Source organism: Trachymyrmex cornetzi, unplaced genomic scaffold, assembly GCF_001594075.2.
Source record: "Trachymyrmex cornetzi isolate Tcor2-1 unplaced genomic scaffold, Tcor1.1 scaffold905, whole genome shotgun sequence".
Taxonomy (NCBI): domain Eukaryota; kingdom Metazoa; phylum Arthropoda; class Insecta; order Hymenoptera; family Formicidae; genus Trachymyrmex; species Trachymyrmex cornetzi.
In genome coordinates, this window is record NW_017300251.1 from 21,865 (window position 1) to 27,542 (window position 5,678).

Consider the following 5,678-nt stretch of genomic DNA (forward strand, 5'->3'; position numbering starts at 1 on the left):
GTGATATATTTCTGAAATATTTCTGAAAGAATTCTGTGCTGTATGGGCGGCGGCGGCGGCGGCGGCGGCGGCGGCGACGACGACGACGGCGACGACGACGAAAATAATAACTATTATTAATATTGCTGTATAATATATATATTTGCATTTAAAATTTATTTAACTTGGACGTACAAGGACGTATCATTCGATTATAATGTTGATTCAATTAAAATGGGCAGTCTGCTGAAAGAGTTGGAGGCTCTAAAAATCAGGATTTCTTCGAGGATAATTCCTCATGGACACCATGCGTGGATTTGATTCAGAGGAGTTTTGTAACGCGAAGAACAATTGGGACGGAGCGTCCGTGTGAGGAGATAAACTTTAGAGAGTATAGGTATTTGTCTCTCTCTCTCATAGAGAGAAACCTGCGTAATGTCAGGTTTACGCTACAATATATTTCTAGCAGTTCCAGAGAGAAGCACTTCCAGATGAGCAATGTCACTGGGATGGTTAGAACATTTGGTAGAATCTGTTATTGCACATTGGAGAACGTAACAAAAAGAATATTTGGAATACAGTTGAGTGCGTTTCTATAATATTTCCAAAGAGTTACCTACTAATTTCCGGTACCTGTACGCCTGTTGAAGCATCTCCCAATTTTTGTCAGAGAAAGTGAATTTGTACAATTTTTTGCTAATTAAGACCTAAATTATTAACAAATACGTGGAAAACTTATTCATCAGCTGTAGCTTGTTACAGATGGTTTTTACAAGAGGTACAAATAAGTTCAATTTTGTTTAGGTCTTGTACAGCACAGTTTATTATCTGAATAAATCCTAGAATTTTGAGATTTCCTGAAAATCTATCTGGATATGGGACAATTTTTGAAATTTTACTTTTTAATTTAAATTTTAAAATCGTGTCGTTTTTTGAAAATATTATTTCTTTAAGAGGGGATTCTGGTCTCGAAACTTAATTTCTTAGACTATTTTCATGAAATTTTTCTGAAAAATTCGTAAAGTCTATTCAAATTAGGGCTTCTTTTACATATTTCAAATATCTTTCAGAATTTTTTTATTGTAATATTCCAAGAAATAAGCTCTATATAACAGTTTCATGAAAAAATCAGGTATTGCATGATTGCGGCTGTTCTGCTTATTTCATGCTTAATTCTTGGAATATTACAATAAAAAAATTCTGAAAGATATCTGAAATATGTACTAATATGTAGGAGAAACTCTAATTTGAATAAACTTTACGAATTTTTCAGAAAAAATTCGTGAACAAATCAAGTTTCTAGACTAGAATCCCCCCTTAATCGGTTCTTCTCGACCCAAAAAAATGCAAAATATTGACAATTAGTTAATAATAAGTATGACATACATCAATTTTATAAAAAAATGAGGATAACAATAAAAAATAAAATGTACAATTGTTCTCTCTATATTGTGATGATTTTTTCTTATGTTATTTTATTGTAGAACGTTATAGTCTCATAGGATTCTTGCTTTATGCGAATTTTCAAGAATATAGTTTATTTTGGGTTGTCAATATTAAGTCTAATTTATTTCAAAGTAGCATTAAAAGGTTTTGTAATCTTATTTGGAATTTCGAATAAAACTATCTTGAACAGAGGAAATGCTTAGGAAATTTTATTACGTGTTTTAACATTAAGTATCCTGTTACATGTATATATCATTTTGACTATATTTATTTTTTCTTTTTCAGAAACCAGTTTTATTTAATTATATCGAAAATATCTTGCCCACTGCATTAATTATTCTTGATGACTATTTTCCTGATAACTTATTAATAGGCTTGGAATGTGTGTATTTATCAGATTATTTAACATTCTTATATGATATATATGTGTGTATATATGTGTATATATATTATGATAAATATAGAGTTTATTCTCATGTATATATATTATATTTCATTATATATTCACATGACAAATATTTTAGAAAATAGGACTAATAGATTCTGGTTATGCTAAATTGATTTATCACGTTTTACAGTATTTAACTCATTAAAAGGATACAGGATACATTATTCCTTTATATTTCTGCATGGCCAGTCTTTTAGCTACTATGGAATAATGGGATAATATCATAAATTTATTTGAAGTAATGCTATTCATAAGATTATCACAGTAATTACAAGGTGATTGAGTGTCATGAAATTATAATTTTCACTTTTGCAGTGGACAATATGTGAAGTTTTCTCAACTTTGATAGAGAATATGGAATTCGAGCAGAATATTGAGTTGCGTGTATATACGAGTATGTTGAGTTTACCTCATTTCATTACAAATATAGATTGTGTCAAATGGTGCGAAGCTGTCGTTCGAATATCTATCGAGTACTGGGAACATTACACAGATTTAAGGACGGTAAAGACAACAGAGATATAATCTTTAAGTGTGATAATACGCCGTACACCGTATGAAATAAATAAAATGTATATTAATCTCGGTTTGTGTATTTCTTTTGATGACTTAGATGGCAAAGACGTTCGTCTTGATGTTTCGTCTATGGGTAGGTGCATATTATGCCCCACTTTATACGATATTCTTGAAGATGCATTTTGATCTGACGCGGAGTTTGATCGAACGATCATGTAGAATTTGGAAGATTGCATTATCACGTTGTACCAGCTATCATTCAATGTAGTCTATACGGTAATTAATGACGATCGAATGCGTATATGCGTAATGATGGGTTCGATGTTATTCAAATGTACGATAGAACTGTGTAAGTACCGTTGGATGTATTCAACCGACTCAATACTTGTGTGAGCACTCGTTGTTATCGGTACATTCTTTTGGATCAAAGTTTGACATCTAGAAGAATACATTAATTCTAGCGAGTGTTGATCAACTGTTAAGTGTGCTGAATGCAGCGATTGATGTTATTAATCCATCCAAGGTTGTTATGTTATTAAATTCGAATTTATACTTGTAACTTTACTTTCATACATATACTTTTATATAGAGAGGAGGTAGGTTTTGTCAATGGGATGGAATCTCCACGTGTTCTTGGAGATAAACAACAATATAGATTTTTCAAATTTTTCTTAAGTAATGATAATGGCAAGCGAGTTCAAGTAGTCGCATGGAATGAAGCTATCGATCGTGTTGAGTATCATGTAAAACCTAATTTTGTAAGTATTTTAGTTTTGTTTGTGTAAGTCAGTATACATATATATGTATGTGCATGAATTTTATTGCTGCGTTAAATGCATTACAATAACACTCTATTAAATTGTTAAATTGCAGATCATTCATTTAGATAGGGTACTGGCTCGTCCTCCTAAACTTCCTCACTTTAATAATGTCGTATGAATTGTAACTTTCCTCAAACGCTGTCATTTCTAATTTTGATGAATATGACCTCGTTGTTACATCGAATGTGCAAGCAGAACGAATTGAATTCTGTAAAGTCATAAATTCTTTAACGAAAGTTGGTAAGTTTTTTATTTATTTTATATATTATTATTTAATAAATGGTATTAAAATATATAAAATAAAAAAATACGGTAAAAAAGGTAGTAAAAGTAGTGTAAAATAGCAGTTTTCTTTTTTTTAATTATATATTTTTAAATATAGCCTGATATAAAGAATATAAATAAGGATAGAGTTACTATGCAAAAGACTATGTTTGTGAAAGTCAATTTATTTGAAAATTTGATGTTAAAATATTAGAATATTAAAATTCTAAATGTTTCGGTCAATTTTTTTATCATCATAAGTAGTTAATAATTGCAATAAAATCTTCAATTTAATTTTATCAATGCTGAATTGTCGTAATTTCATAGAAATGTTCCAGATTTATTGAAGAAATGATTATTTAAAAGATTTAAAAGATGATTATTTAGAAAGATTTATTGAATAAAATACACATATAAAGAAAAGCATGCTTACATAAATATTTATCTTTCACAGAGTCAAAACAAGAAATCTAAAACAGCTTAAATTTTAATTATGATTTTGTATTTATTTTGTTTTATTAATTGAAGTTGCAAGTTAGAGATAATATTGTTTCATATTCATTCATTCTCTACTATGAAGGACGGGATATCTGTTATTTTTCCTAAATGGATTCTTTCTTTTAAAAAAGTCATACAATTAACATTGATATGGAAAGATGGTAAGACACAATTTTCGTGTTTAAAAATATTATCTTATAATTATTCCGTTAATTGAGGATGTAATAAAATTTTTGTATAAAATCAGACTTATATGTATACATATATATGTATGTCCAAGGGCAGCTTCCGGGACTTTTTTCAAATTGTATTGGCAGATTCCAGGACGTCCTGGAATCTGCCATATGACACAATGGCAGATTCCGGGGCTGTACATTTAAATGTATATACATTCACCCAAATGTATATACATTTAAATGTACAGCCCCGGAATCTGCCATTGTATTCACTTGGCAGATTCCAGGACATTTGGCATTTTCCAGGACTGTCCTGGAAATATTTTATGTCATGGCAGGTTCCGGGACGTCCTGGAATCTGCCAAGTGAATACAATGGCAGATTCCGGGTCTGTACATTTAAATGTATATACATTCACCCAAATGTATATACATTTGGTTGTACAGACTCGGAATGTGCCACACGCATATATTATGGCAGTTTTCGGGTCTGTACATTCAAATATATATACATTTGGTTGTACAGACTCGGAATGTGCCACACGCATATATTATGGCAGTTTTCGGGTCTGTACATTCAAATATATATACATTTGGTTGTACAGACCCGGAATGTGCCATACGCATATACTATGGCAGATTTCGGATCTGTACATTCAAATGTATATACATTTGGTTGTACAGACTCCCCACTCCGCGGAGTGCCACCTTGTCGTGGTGAGTGGGCTCCTCCCGGGCGATGTCGCCCCCTTCACGGCCCCTTCCCCGGTGCTAAGAGTGGCGCCATGGTTGGTGCCGGACGGGGGTTTCCGTCTCGGGTGGCCAAGGGCACTCCATCGGGTAGGTTAACTGTGGTGACACCGGTCACAGCAGGCACTCTGGCTTGCCTCAGCCAGAGGTGGGTGTGGGTCCCATTGGGTTAGGTCGTGGGGCGAGCCGAGGGAAATGTCGCGTTCCATTGGGAGGGCGATTAAATTAGGGGCTTGGGTGGAGGGTGAAATGTTCCCGCGGGAGTCGATGAGAGCTCGGTCGATAGCCCGTGTACGGAAAGGGATGGGACGTCGCCGTGGGTAGGGTTCTCGCGTCGCGTTCGGTAAGGAGGGGGATGAAGGGAACGGACTTGATCCCGAACCTCACCATCCCGCCAACAGGGGCTTGCCTTCCTCCTCATATAAAAACCCGGAGGCATAGTAACGGGTAGGCACGGGTAAGCCCAATCTGGGCCAGGGGTCTCCCTCCCCCTGCAATTCCTCGGAGGATGGTCCTACGGGTAGGCCCACTCTGGACCAGGGGTCGCCCTCCCTCTGTTAATCCTCGGAGAATGGTTCTACGGGTAGGTTCAGGGGTGCTCCCTCCCCCTGCTAAAACACGGAGGATGTTTTGCGTTTCGCGTTGGGGGGAATCTCGAGCGGAGGCAAACGGCGCGGCGGCGTAGGGTGTGGCGAAGGGAAAGGCTTTCCTGAGCCTGAACCGGAGCCATACAAATATGGATCTACCTCTCCATGGCCCTTGAGGCGAACCGGAGGTAGGA

At 35.3% G+C, this 5,678-nt stretch overlaps 1 pseudogene; it reads left to right on the forward strand.

The window, feature by feature from the left end:
• The first annotated feature begins 213 nt into the window (after positions 1-213).
• Positions 214-5,070, forward strand: LOC108769462 (uncharacterized; annotated as a pseudogene).
• Positions 5,071-5,678: the final 608 nt, after the last annotated feature.